The sequence below is a fragment of the Pyrgilauda ruficollis genome, unplaced genomic scaffold (assembly GCF_017590135.1).
Source record: "Pyrgilauda ruficollis isolate IOZ18807 unplaced genomic scaffold, ASM1759013v1 scaffold235, whole genome shotgun sequence".
NCBI classification, from domain to species: domain Eukaryota; kingdom Metazoa; phylum Chordata; class Aves; order Passeriformes; family Passeridae; genus Pyrgilauda; species Pyrgilauda ruficollis.
In genome coordinates this window covers 18,795-33,504 of record NW_024523095.1, presented here as the reverse complement: position 1 = coordinate 33,504, position 14,710 = coordinate 18,795, and the positions used below count along the sequence as shown (strand labels likewise).

Below are 14,710 nucleotides of genomic sequence, written 5' to 3'. Positions count from 1 at the left end.
TCTCAGTGAAGATGTGGCAGTAAGAGAGGACTCATGCTTGACTGAGGTCTCTGGAAATCCCAGGAGTTGCACTTGATCCTTGTGGGGTCCTTTCCAACTCAGGATATTCTGTTCTATTCTATTCTATTCGATTCTATTCTATTCTAGCGTGGCACCTTGCGTTTTATTGCTGGCAAATGCCCTTCAGCTGTCAGAGTCCTGAACCCTGCCCTGGGCTGGGGAACTGTGGCCAGGCCTACAGTTATCAAGAGACCACACTCATATTTACATGTTGGTTGACCACTACAATAGATCTGGGTCTTGGATGGCTGTTGTGAAGCCTGATACCTCGGTGCCCCTAATGATTTCCAGTCTCATGGATCTATTTGGTGCAAAGGCTTTTATTCTGAAATAAGCTGCTTGTTAGAGCACATGCTAGCTGATCTGCATATTTATGCTTTTTCCTTTATATTCAGACACTGAGAAGAGCTTCCTCCATATTCAGTTTTAGCAACTTTCTTTTATTAGCAAAACCTAATTTTCCCTGATTAGGGAACACAGGCTGAAGACCCTGTGACAGCCTGAGCAACAAACCAAGCTAAGTACTCAGTAGTTCTTTCAGGCTGATGAATGGGAAATATAATGAAACTGCATCAAGTGGATGTGATTCCATAATATTCTCCAGTGCTACCAAAGTCTGACTCACAGAAACATAAGAAACCAGCCTGGAACACCCAGCCTCCTGCTCAGAGCTGGAGTATCACTGGCACTGCATCCCATCATAATGGATTTTTCTTATGGAGTCCTGGGAGCCTCCAAGGCTGGAGACTCCTTCACCCCTCCACATGTCAGTTCCACTACTGAGCTGCCTGTTGGGGAAAAATTTTCTGAATTTCTAACCAGAATCCCCTGAGATGTGATTTACAGCTACTGACCATTACTGTTGGTTTAATGGAGCTGTAATAAACCTCTGGTATTTGGGACTGGAAGTATGGGAGCGAAGGGAAACAGGACAGGAAGGAGGAAAAACAAGATTAGTGCATCAAGAGAATGTTGGAAAAAGCCTCTTAGCACAGCATAGAGTAGCTTCACAGAGGTTACTAGATGTAACTTCACAGAGGTTGCATCTTCAGAGCAGACAGTTCAAATGGGCTGCAGATATGAAAATTCTTCAATGTTTAAATGCCAGCTGGAAATATCCAACGAAACTCTTCAATATTTACATGTTCTTAAAAGCTGATTTTATTTGTTCTAGGCTTTGATGGCAAAGAGGAGCCTTGTGCTGCCCAAAATTTGGAACAATGTTAATGTTGCATAGGTTAGGTCACTGAGATAATAATCTTTATATGTGTTTCTCAACACCAATGGACACTAAAATCAGAACAACAACTTAATTGGAATTAAGTAATGTATATTGTTGTATCTAAGAATTAAATTTTTTTTCAAGATGCTCAAACTAAGGCTTTACCCAGGTTTTACCTAAGATAGAGAAAAAATACCCATATTTTTCAAATCACTACTATGGCTTGGAGAAACCACAATCTCATTTTGGAAGCTCTATGGCTATTCCCAGAAGTGCAGTTGCTTTCCCAGACAACAACCTTCCTACAGATTTTTCTTTTTAAGCATTCATATTAGACTTAATAATATCCGCTTTGTACACAAAAGTTGAGGACTGTGGAGCTATGGAAATGCCTGTATGACAGGTGCAGTGCAAGATGGAAAATATAGCTCTGCTTGTTAATTAGTTGCACATGGCAGGACAGAAAAAGGTAACAAGGCCACCCTGAAAAAAGTGAAGTCACAGGTAATAAAGGTTTTTCATAGTCCTGCAACATTAGGCCCTAGTCAAATGTGGGAGCAGACCAAGCCTTCTACTTATCTCATGAAGTATTTCTTTAGAGGAGAAAAGCTGGAAAAACATGAATTTTGACAACCCTGTTGCAGTGGAAGGTCAATAGTCTGGATGATGTGCTGACATCCAGGCAATAAGTGGGCTAAAAGCACTTTCCACTACACTGAGGAAGAAAACAAAAGTCTGAAAATTCAGATAATAAGACAAAACCAGAAATATTTCCTTGTAGTCAACTCTGTCTGTGATGTTTGATGCACTGACAACGTTAGGCCAGCATTTACACCTCTACCCAGTAACAGTCTCCTCTGTTACGCTGAAGTTTTTAGAGATTCACTTCAGTTCAGGAATGGCTTTGAAAGAATATCTTACTTAAACTGTAAACGCCAGCTTTTTCTCCCCAGTAAAACGTAAAGACAAACTGAGGGTGGCAATAGAACTGGTAAGTATCTCAGCCACCACTGCAGAATACACGTACATTGTCCTTGATGTCCCTACAGTGCTGTAATTACATTGCATTCAGATGGAGAACTTGGCTGTGTCTCCTTGTTTTATGGGAGTGCTGGTGGTGTCAGTGTGGGGTGGCTGAGGGCAGCCCCCGGTGTGTGCCAGCGCTGCCGTGGCCGTGCCCGTGTCCTTTCCGTGCCCAGGTGCGTGCCTGTCCCTGGCTCACACAGCCAACCCTGGCACGGGCTGTCCCTGCAGCCTGGGCAGTGGCACTGGGAAGAGCAGCCCTGGACAGAGAGCCTGCAGCCTGGGCTCCAGCAGCTGAGCAGGAGGAGCTCCTGGGGCTGAGCTCCATTCATCCTGAGCTATCCCTACACACGGCACTCGAAAAGTGACTTGGCCAAAACAGAACTCTGGAACTGGTGTTGCCCCACAGAAAAAAAGAGCTTGTGTAATTTTACTGTTCTTTCCTCTTTCTGTCCTTCTTCTATGATATATTTTTACACTTTGGTTCCTAGCTGCTTGTAGGAACCACCATGGGCTTTCTTGGAAGACCATCCTGTGTGTTAAAACCCTACAAATCCTACAGATCAGCAGATGTTATCTCAGTTCTCTTTTTCTTGGAGTTTTTGCAGGACATTATTATATTTTGCCATGTAAAAAGCAATGAAAAATTCCTTTCACAAAAGGGAAAAAAGAACATATTTACAGAAAAACATAAGGAGCAACCACTGAAGGCCTCTAGCCCAATATCCTGCTGACAACAGGGCTAACTCTAGTTAGGTGAAGTTCCTTAAGGCCTTGTCCAGGTGAGTTCTGAACACTGAATCACAGAGGATAGTTTGGATTGGAAGGGAGGTTTAAAGATCATCTAGTTCTAACCCTCTGCCATAGTCAGGGACCTCTTCCACTGAAGCAGGTTGCTCAGAGCTCTGTTGAAAATGGGCTTGAACATTTCCAAGGATGGGGCATCCACAACTTCTCTGGGCAATATGGTCCCATGCTTCACTACCTCCACTGTAAAAGGCATCTTATGTGTTCTGTATATCCCATCTAAATGTATTCTCTTTCTGTATGAAAACACTGCTCCTTTTCCTGACACTACAGATCATTATAAAAGTGTCTCTTTCTTTCTTATAAACCCTTTTAATATATTGAAATGTCCCAATAAGATTTCTCCAGAGTCTTCGCTCCTCCAGGCAGAACCACCACAAATCCCTCAGATTTTCTTCACAGCAGAAGTGTTCCAGACCTCTAACCATTTTTGTGGCCCTCCTCTGGACTTGTTGCAACAGGTCCATATTTTTCCTGTGCTGGACTCCAGAGCTGGACACAGAACTCCATGTGGAGTCTCTCTCGAGCCAAGTAGAGGGGCAGAATCACCCCCATGACCTGCTGGCCACACTGCTTTGGATGCAGCCCAGGACACAGTTGGCTTTCTGGGCTGCAAGTGCTCATTGTCAACTCATGAGCAGCCTTTCATCCACCAGTATTCCCAATTCCTTCTCAGCCATACCACTTCCAGGTTCCTCAGTTGGTCTTTACCCTGATCTTTTCTGATGATGGGAGAGACTTCATTCCCCAGTACCTGTTTTGAGTTTCAGAAGCTTTGGAGATGTGGGAAGAGGGAACTGAGGCAAAAAAAAAAATAAATTGTTGAGTACCTCAACCTTCTCCAGGGGGGTGGGTGTGATATGACATTTTGTTTAATCTTCCTTCTCTGGTTAATGTACTTATGAAAGTACTTATTGTTATTCTTTCTAAATTAAGCTCCAGCTGTGCCTTGACTTTCCTGATGCTTAGAGCACAGTTACATCAGTTAGGAACATGAAAAACCTCAGGGTACTCCTGTTTCCCCGAGCTGCTGAAGGAGATAGCTTTTTTACACTTTGTACCTCTCTTAGGAGGAGCCAAAAAGCTACATCTACTTAGTAATTAGTACTGTAGGAAGTCCTTAACTAAAATAATGCATTACTGTGATGTGGACAATCCAATGACACAAAGTCAGTGTTTACACACAGGCTTGCACCAACTGTGCTCACCATAATCTCAGTAAGTACATGTCACTATAATCTCAGTAAGTACATGTCACTCAACAATCTCACCTTTTTTGGTGTTTGCACATCTTCATCCATCTTCATAACTGTCCTGACACAAGCTGTGATTTGGGAGGTTTGGACACGGCATTGAGAGGAACTTTTTCACTAGGAGTCAGTGCAGCACCAGACCAGGTGTGAGATGGTGACTTCTTCATCAATATTTTCAGCACTTGGCCAGTCAGAGTGACCTGATGTGGTATGGAGGATAGTCCCACTTGAAGCAGAATTTCTGAACAATGCACCACCCACTTGATGACATGGACATCCATGAACAACTGATAAATACTAAATGAACACTTGTGCTTACAGCTCTGGCTTCTCACACAGAGGGCACCTTAACGTGCTTCCCTTCCCAGTTTGACTGGGAGCTATTTCCATCGCCAATTCTTTATATTCCTGTCATATTCATTCACTGTCAGGTGAGAGCCCTGTCCAATGATAGACTGAAGTTCAGACCATGTCATCTTTGCTTAGTCTCAGTCCTTGACAACTTGTTAATTGTAATGACAGTGCAATCTAGTGTCCTGATTAAATTCCAGGCAAGTATAGCAGTTTTCTTCAGAGACTGCAAGGATGGATTAAAAAAAAATCTAAGTGATAAAGACCCTACCATTCCCTCTCCTTCCCATCCTTTTTAGGCTATCCAGGAGCACAGTAAAAAAAAAAAACACACCAAAACCATGATGTTAGTGATTGCTATATTTTATTTTTCTAGGAAGCAGATATTCAGGCTATCGTGACCACAATCATCTCATAATGGCCACTGTATTCTGCAAGTAATAGTCCAGCTAAGGATTAATTACATCACCCATGCATATAACTATATTCTTGATGTGTTTAGTTTGCATTTCAACTTCTCTTGCAAGGACTATGAGTAAAAGGCGTTTCTAGTTTTAAAGTCTTTCCTCTTTCTCTAAAACCCTCTAGCTGCTGGCACTGCTGCCCCAGGGCCAAAGGCACAAGGCTGTTGCACGATGTCAACCAATTCCTCAGGCACACTGGTCCCAGCCTTGTTGCCCACATCTTTCCAGTCAGAGCCACCATACTACAGTGTCCCTTTCCCTCCTCATGGCCCAAATTAAGGCCAAGTTTTGTTACTAGCAGCAAACCCACCCAACCATACAGAGGAAGGCCATTTAGGATCAGCTCACTAGAGCGGCACCCTGTTCCTCTCCAGAGGATGGCAGCAGAGCTCAAGCAACACTGAAGGACATTTTCCCCACCCTGGCTTATAGAATCACAGAACGGTTTGAGTTGAAAGGGATCTTAAAAATCATCTACAGTTCCAAACAGTTCCAGCCCCCAAAGTTCAGACTCTGCAGAGCTCCCTGCTATTTTCAGGCTTGACCTAAGCAAGTTTTCCAAGGGATCCAGACATGACCAGATGAAGTAGTACTGACAAGTACAAAAAATCTGGATGAGAGTTCCAGGTAAGATCAGGAGACATTAAAACTAGCAGCACTAGAGAAGCAGAACCTCCTCCAGCCAAATGACTGTACCAGTGGGTGTCCAGGGTAGGGGGGCTCCTACCTGGATCCCATCCGCTGTGCTCTGCCCTGCAACTCCCCAGGCTGTGTAAGGAGAGCCGCTTTCCCACTTTTCTCATTTAAAAAAATGGGATTTCAAGGGTTTGGAAAGGCTCACCTGCCACACCACAAGACTGCCTGCTGAAAATAAAATGTATTTATTTCAACAAGCTATGGAAAATATATTATGGATGATTAGACCAGCATGAAACAGGGGCCAGGAAAATTTGTGAGGTAAGGAACTTTCAGTGTTAAATAAAGGTGAATGTGCCTTGTACTAGCTGTAGATTGTTTGCCTTAAAGTTATCCCTTTTATGGTAAGCTATTTCCAGAGTAAAATGAAAATGCTATATTTATAAATAAATATGTCTATATCAACAAAAAATAAGTCTGCATCAACAAAAAATATGTCTACATACATAATATGTCTACAGGGTTGCAGCATTGGGGATAGGGGAAGAGTGTTTGACATTATCTACTTTGCCTATGGAAAGCATTTGAAGCTGTACAGCCTGACATCCTTCTCTAAACTGGAGAGACATGAACTTGGTGGATGGGCTCCAATGGATAAGGATCTGGCCGGATGGTCACACTCAAAGAGTTAGGGTCAATGACTCAATGTCCAAATAGAGACCAGTGATAAGCAGCATTCTTCAGGGGCCAGTATTGGGACTGGACTGTTTAACATCTTTGTTGGCAACGTGGACAGTGGGATTGGGTGCACCCTCAGTTGCTTTCCTGATGACACCAGATCTCTGGTGCTGTCAAGATGCTGCAGGGAAGGGATGCCATCCAGAGGGGTCTTGCCAGGCTGGAGTGGTGACCCCATGTGTACCTCATGAAGTTCAAGAAGGCCAAGTGCAACATCAGCCTGTGAGTTGGGACAATCCCAAGCACAAACACAGGCTGGGCAAAAAATGGACTGAGAGCAGCCGTGCAGGGAAGGACCTGGGGGCTTGGCTGACAAGAAGCTCAATGTGAGTTGGCCGTGAGGACTCACAGCCCAGAATGCCAAACGTGTCCTGGGCTGCATCACAAGCAACATGGCCAGCAGGGCAAGGGAGATTCTGCCCCTCTGTTCTACTCTGGTTAAATCCCATGTGGGGTGGAGTGCTGCATCCAACTCTGGGACCCCCAACACAAGAACATGGACCTGTTGGAGAGGGTCCAGAGGAGGCCATGAAGATGGTCAGAGAGTTGGAGCACCTCCACCACAAAAATAAGCGAAGACAGCTGGGGCTGTTCAGCCTGGAGAAGAGGCAGCTTTGGGGAGACCTTACAGCAATTTCCAGTACATAAAGGGACTACAAGAAAGCTGAAGAAGGACTTTTTAAAAGGACATGCAATGATGGCACAAGGTGTAATGGCTTTAAACTGAAAGATGGCAGGTTTAGATTAGATATGAGTAAGAAATTATTTACTGTGAGGGGGTGAAACACTGGAATATGTTGCCCAGAGAAGCTGTGGATGCCCTTTCCTTGGAAGTATTCAAGACAATGTTGGATGCGGCAATGGGCAACATTATTTAGTGAAAGGTATTCATGCCCATGGACTAGAGGATCCTTAAAGGTTCCTACCTGGATCCCATCCGCTGTGCTCTGCCCTGCAACTCCCCAGGCTGTGTAAGGAGAGCCGCTTTCCCACTTTTCTCATTTAAAAAAATGGGATTTCAAGGGTTTGGAAAGGCTCACCTGCCACACCACAAGACTGCCTGCTGAAAATAAAATGTATTTATTTCAACAAGCTATGGAAAATATATTATGGATGATTAGACCAGCATGAAACAGGGGCCAGGAAAATTTGTGAGGTAAGGAACTTTCAGTGTTAAATAAAGGTGAATGTGCCTTGTACTAGCTGTAGATTGTTTGCCTTAAAGTTATCCCTTTTATGGTAAGCTATTTCCAGAGTAAAATGAAAATGCTATATTTATAAATAAATATGTCTATATCAACAAAAAATAAGTCTGCATCAACAAAAAATATGTCTACATACATAATATGTCTACAGGGTTGCAGCATTGGGGATAGGGGAAGAGTGTTTGACATTATCTACTTTGCCTATGGAAAGCATTTGAAGCTGTACAGCCTGACATCCTTCTCTAAACTGGAGAGACATGAACTTGGTGGATGGGCTCCAATGGATAAGGATCTGGCCGGATGGTCACACTCAAAGAGTTAGGGTCAATGACTCAATGTCCAAATAGAGACCAGTGATAAGCAGCATTCTTCAGGGGCCAGTATTGGGACTGGACTGTTTAACATCTTTGTTGGCAACGTGGACAGTGGGATTGGGTGCACCCTCAGTTGCTTTCCTGATGACACCAGATCTCTGGTGCTGTCAAGATGCTGCAGGGAAGGGATGCCATCCAGAGGGGTCTTGCCAGGCTGGAGTGGTGACCCCATGTGTACCTCATGAAGTTCAAGAAGGCCAAGTGCATCATTAGCCTGTGAGTTGGGACAATCCCAAGCACAAACACAGGCTGGGCAAAAAATGGACTGAGAGCAGCCGTGCAGGGAAGGACCTGGGGGCTTGGCTGACAAGAAGCTCAATGTGAGTTGGCCGTGAGGACTCACAGCCCAGAATGTCAAACGTGTCCTGGGCTGCATCACAAGCAACATGGCCAGCAGGGCAAGGGAGATTCTGCTCCTCTCTTCTACTCTGGTTAAATCCCATGTGGGGTGGAGTGCTGCATCCAGCTCTGGGACCCCCAACACAAGAACATGGACCTGTTGGAGAGGGTCCAGAGGAGGCCATGAAGATGGTCATAGAGTTGGAGCACCTCCACCACAAAAATAAGCGAAGACAGCTGGGGCTGTTCAGCCTGGAGAAGAGGCAGCTTTGGGGAGACCTTACAGCAATTTCCAGTACATAGAGGGACTACAAGAAAGCTGAAGAAGGACTTTTTAAAAGGACATGCAATGATGGCACAAGGTGTAATGGCTTTAAACTGAAAGATGGCAGGTTTAGATTAGATATGAGTAAGAAATTATTTACTGTGAGGGGGTGAAACCCTGGAATATGTTGCCCAGAGACGCTGTGGATGCCCTTTCCTTGGAAGTATTCAAGAGAATGTTGGACGGGGCAATGGGCAACATTATTTAGTGAAAGGTATTCATGCCCGTGGACTAGAGGATCCTTAAAGGTTCTTCCAACCCAAACCATTCTGTGAGTCTATTATTCTATTGGTTACACGCTCATTTAACCAAGGTACCCTTGCATTTGTCTTCCGCAGTCATCTTGATCTCCTAAGGCAGCACTTTTTCTTCCCATGTTCAACAATCAGCACTTTTCCCCAGGCAACAGTGATTTTTCCAGTGTGTTCCTGTCACTCACACCTCCTGGAAGTTGGTGTTGGAGATGTTTGCAAGGATGTGAGTCCATCTGATGTGCCATGGGCATTTCCAAGAGAAGACATGCCAAGCACAGGATTCCCAGTACGATTCTCATCGCCTGCTGTGTACACTTGGTGGTCACTAACTCTGTTACTATCTCCTGCCTTGGTTCCTGAGTGAGCACAGGAAGAGGGGGAGCATGAAGTGACAAGTAGACACCTGCCTTGCTGTCACTGGTCATCTCTTAAACATGCTAAAGATTTTCCTCTGGTATATACATTTGCTGTGATTTCCTGTGGGGAAGAGCCTGGCTGGTAGTCTCTGGCTTGACTGATACCAATAGACAATATGTTCCCAGCCTTTTCAAAGACATTTGACTGGGTTTTTCTGCCTTGTTTGTCACTCTGTCAGATTTGTGAGGTCTGGAAGTGCACATGAACACCTCATTCCATCTTGTGCTGCTGCTAAGGACACCTCAAGCTGCATTCTCCTTGAGCCTGGGTGTCACTGCACTGGGAACTGTCCTAAATCAATAAGTTTATTCCCCTGTGTTGGTTTTTCATGGCCTGGTTTTTGGTAGTGAGGGGGGCCACAGAGGTGGCTTCTGTGAGAAGCTGCTGGAAGCTTCCACCATGTCCAGCAGAGCCAGTCCCTGATGGCTGTGAATATGGACATGCTGCTGGCCAAAGCTGGACCAATTAGAGATGATGGTAGCACCTCCGTGATAATGTATTTAAGAAGAAACCAAAACAAAGGTGGGGGCACAGTTTTCATTCCAGATGGAGAAGAGGAGCAGGTGAGAACATGTGAGGGAAACAACATGGGAACACCAAGGTCAGTGGAGAAGCAGGGGAGGAAATGCTCCAGGCACTGAGATTCCTCTGCAGGCTGTGGTGAGATCATGGTGAGGCAGCTGTGCCCCTGCAGCCCTTGGGGATCCATGGGGAATGCAGAGATCCACCTGCAGCCCATGGGGGAGGTGCCCATGCCAGAGCGGGTAGATGCCTGGAGGAGGCTGTGATCCAGTGGGTGGCTTGGTGGAGGGAAAGGCCCCCTGCTTCCAGGCCAGAGCAGCCTGTCCTTGGAGGACTGCACCCCAAGGAAGAGTGACCCATGCTGCAGCAGTTTTGGGAGGACTGCTGCTCATGAGATTGGAACCACGCTGGAGAAGTTCACAGCGAATTTTCTCCTGTGGGAGGGACCGCATGGACTCACAGGGAAACAACCTGTCTCCCTGTGCAGGGAAAGAAAACCCTGGGTGATGAACTGACCAAAACCCTCACCCCCCGTCTCCCTGAGCTGTCACCAGGATGGAGGGGCTGGGGGGAAAAAGGTGGTTTTGAGGGCTTATTTTACTTCTCATTATCCTGCTCTGATGCTGTTAGTAATAAACTCGCTTTGTACCTCGAAGTTGAGCCTGTTTTGCCCTCGGAGTGTTTCCTCCTGTTCCTTATCTCAGCTAATGAACCCTTTGTTACATTTCTCTTTCCTCTGTCCAGCTGTAGCAGGGGAGGTTGAGCGAGTGGCTTTCATGTGTGCCTGGCGTTCGGCCAGTGTCAAGCCATGACATCCCCCCAGGTGACATTGCCCTGGGAAGGTGCCTCGCAGCACCAGGTGTAGTTAGAGTGCGCTTGTCTCTGGGGCACAGAGAGCACAAACAGGCCAGGGCCTGGGGGACCCGTGATGAGTCTGTGCTCCGCTCTGGGCTGATGGTGTTTACCTGGGCAAACTGCACTCTGACAATCCGTGGGACTGTGTGAACAGGAATAGGGCTTTGGGACCACACAAATGACAACGGCAAGTTTGCTCCAAGGAGGGGAATTCCTCATAGGAATAATCTGCTGCAGCTGCGCACATTTGGCCGTGTCACATTTATTGTCCCGATGACCTCTACAGACCTCTGAAAGAAAGTCTCTCCTTACTGCTTTTGTCAGCAATATGCTTTGCAGTTTTTGAGATTTGATTTACCAGGATAGAGAATTGCATTTAAGTTTTGCCACAGTATTGCTCTGTTGAATTCAAAGGTCAAATAAGGTACTGCCAAGAAAACACAGCAGCATAAGGTGGAGGAATACTATGACAAAAAAAACAAGAAAAAATTAAAGGGGGCATCAATAACTTAACTGAAAGTGAGGCAGCTGTTTAAAAAAATAATACAAGTTTTACCATTGGGACCAAGCATTCAGTCAATTCAAATTTATGAGAACAGTCTGTTTGATAATGCAATTTGGGCAGTAAAAGGCTGTATCAACAGTATGATCAATGCCTTGAGCTACAATCAAATATGTGATATTTAGGTACAGGCTGCAGGTGAGAGTTTGGCCAGGATCAGTGCAATTATCAATATGCTCACCAAGACTTTAGCACTGGTTGAGTTAAGCCTGAACCCACTTTTACTCAACAGTGAAACTGGAAGGAGATAAAATCTTACAGGAGATATCCATGAAAAAGTCTCAAAATGCATAAAACATTCTCTGGATACACAGAAACATGATGAAAGGGCAATATTTATCTACACTAAACAGTACATAAAACAGACCCACTGTTGCTTGCAAGAGTTTCTTTAATGGTACCAACACAAAATGGATTAGAGACAGTAGCAGAAGCCATGGTATCGCAGAGGCATTTTAAAACAAATCACAAAGAATGTGACAAAAGCAGAGGCAGAGATCTAGGTCTTAAATTTCTTGCTGGTGCTGCATCTTCCTTAGCTTTGGAGGATTTGCATTCTAATAAGAGCGGCCAGGGCGAAGGGGACGCAGGAAGGAAAGCTTGTCGTTGAAATTGATTGCCTTGTAATTTGGAAGGTTTTCATGTTCTCGAGCAATGTATTGAATTCCACTTCCATCACTGTGCTCACACAGCAGCCAGGCACCTCTCTGGACTTTGTGGGAAGACATGATGTCATTGTCGTGTCCTGCAGCCAGGTTGGTTGCTTCTCGTACTACCCTGCTCTTCCCTTGATAGTTGGAATGCTCATAGAGAGTGATCTCAGGATTGCTCAGATCGTCAGTGATCATCTGCAGAGAACTGACCTTGTTATTAATCTTTGAACTAAAAAAGCTATGGTCTCCCTCCTCAAGTACCAGAAACTGGCCTCTGTAGTTTGAATGCTCATAGAGCACCCAAGGCTGGCCAATTACTTTTGCCGAGGAGGCAAGATCATTCCAGTCTGCATCTCTTAAATTGGCAATATCAGAGGTGAATTCTTTGGACAAACCCTGGAAATTAGCACGCTCATAAAGGATGATTCTTCCCATCTCAGAAGGAATTCTAGAGTTTGAATTTCTTCCTCTAAGGGCTGGATGACAGCCTGCACAAAAGGAAGACAGAAAACAAGCAATGCTTGTAAGAAGCCTTTTGGACCTTGAAACAAAATGATGGACAACCAGAAGGGGAAAAGGAAAAATAAAACATTTTGAACAAAGAATAAACATAGAGGTAACTGGAAAAGAGTGAGGTCATGACACGTATGTGTTGGTTGAGGTGCATACCCAAGATTAAGTTGTAAAAGACTGACACATTCATCTCCCACAACTGTGTATGACTGGCCCCCTCCACCCTCTCCCTTGGTGAGGTTTGTTTTCCTGCAGCAGCCATCCATCTCCTCATGCCCTGAGATGGGTTCAGGCTCTGCACACACACACAGCAGACCCTCACGGCTCTGCTGCAGCTCTCAGCCCAACACTAAAGCCTCCTTCCCTTGGCCTGCATTTCACAGCAGCTGCCCAAGAAACCCTTCCAGCCCTCCTGGGCACAGGGTGCCTCTTACCTTGCTGTCAGCTGCAGGGCTGGGGAGAGCTGAGGGCAATTCCTCCAGTGCAGAGCTGCAGTTTGGGAAGGGTCTCTCATCTCCCTGTATTTATACTTGCACAGAAGTCTCACAAAGCACCCCAGTCAACGGAACTGAAAGTGTCCAATATTACCCCCGGGATCAAAACTCATTATCCATTATATTTTGCTTTCTATTGTCCTACAACCAGATACCTTCTTCCTCTTCTTCAAAAGTCCATTGAAGCATGAGTGACTTGATGAAACAGGGGAAGTTCAGGTCTTGCTTGTCCTTCTCCTCCAGAAGAAAATCGAATTACAGTAATAAAAATGTATCAAAGTATTTTGTGACGCATGTGGTGTAGGTTGTTTCTGCCTGTTGGAGGTTACAGCTTTGCTTTTCTGGGAAGAATATTGAATACACAGCCTTAGTCTTTCTAAGAGGTTTTTTTGGGAAATATCCAGGCAGCAGAGAGGACATTTAAGTAGTTTTTTTTCTTTTTTCATTTGCCTTTTGTCCTTAGGATCACAGTATTATTATACGTTGGAAAAGACCTCCAAGACCTAACCTTTGACTGAATGCCACCATGCCCATTAAACCATATTGCAAAGGACCATTTCTACTTGTGTTTTGTATATTTTCAGGAATGGTGACCCTACCACTTCCCTGGGCAGCCCATTACAAATTTTAACAATGTTTCAATGAAGAAATGTTTCCTAATATCCAGCCTTGACCTCTCCATACACAACGGAAGGCCATTTCCCCTTGTCCCTCCCGTGCCTGGGACAAGGGCTAAACCCCCACCTAGCACAAGCTCCTCTCAGGTACCGTCAAAAGTAAATATATCTGCCCTGAGCCTCCTTTTCCCCAGGATAAACACCCCCAGCTCCCTCAGCTCTTCCTCATCAGACCTGTGCTCCAGACCCTTCACCAGCCTGGCTGCCCTTCTCTGGACTCACTCCAGCCCCTCCATGTCTTTCTGCAGTGAGGGGCACAAATGAACACAGCTGAGATGGGTTCAGGCTCTGCACACACACACAGCAGACCCTCACGGCTCTGCTGCAGCTCTCAGCCCAACACTAAAGCCTCCTTCCCTTGGCCTGCATTTCACAGCAGCTGCCCAAGAAACCCTTCCAGCCCTCCTGGGCACAGGGTGCCTCTTACCTTGCTGTCAGCTGCAGGGCTGGGGAGAGCTGAGGGCAATTCCTCCAGTGCAGAGCTGCAGTTTGGGAAGGGTCTCTCATCTCCCTGTATTTATACTTGCACAGAAGTCTCACAAAGCACCCCAGTCAACGGAACTGAAAGTGTCCAATATTACCCCCGGGATCAAAACTCATTATCCATTATATTTTGCTTTCTATTGTCCTACAACCAGATACCTTCTTCCTCTTCTTCAAAAGTCCATTGAAGCATGAGTGACTTGATGAAACAGGGGAAGTTCAGGTCTTGCTTGTCCTTCTCCTCCAGAAGAAAATCGAATTACAGTAATAAAAATGTATCAAAGTATTTTGTGACGCATGTGGTGTAGGTTGTTTCTGCCTGTTGGAGGTTACAGCTTTGCTTTTCTGGGAAGAATATTGAATACACAGCCTTAGTCTTTCTAAGAGGTTTTTTTGGGAAATATCCAGGCAGCAGAGAGGACATTTAAGTAGTTTTTTTTCTTTTTTCATTTGCCTTTTGTCCTTAGGATCACAGTATTATTA

General features: G+C 45.2%; 1 long non-coding RNA gene across 1 annotated transcript; it reads right to left on the bottom strand.

The window, feature by feature from the left end:
• Positions 1–11,780: 11,780 nt before the first annotated feature.
• On the bottom strand, positions 11,781–14,216 carry LOC121354696. The gene is made up of 2 exons (XR_005955321.1): positions 14,172–14,216; positions 11,781–12,548 (listed from the first exon to the last, which is right to left on the bottom strand). It is a non-coding gene; the product is annotated as an uncharacterized LOC121354696 (long non-coding RNA).
• Positions 14,217–14,710: the final 494 nt, after the last annotated feature.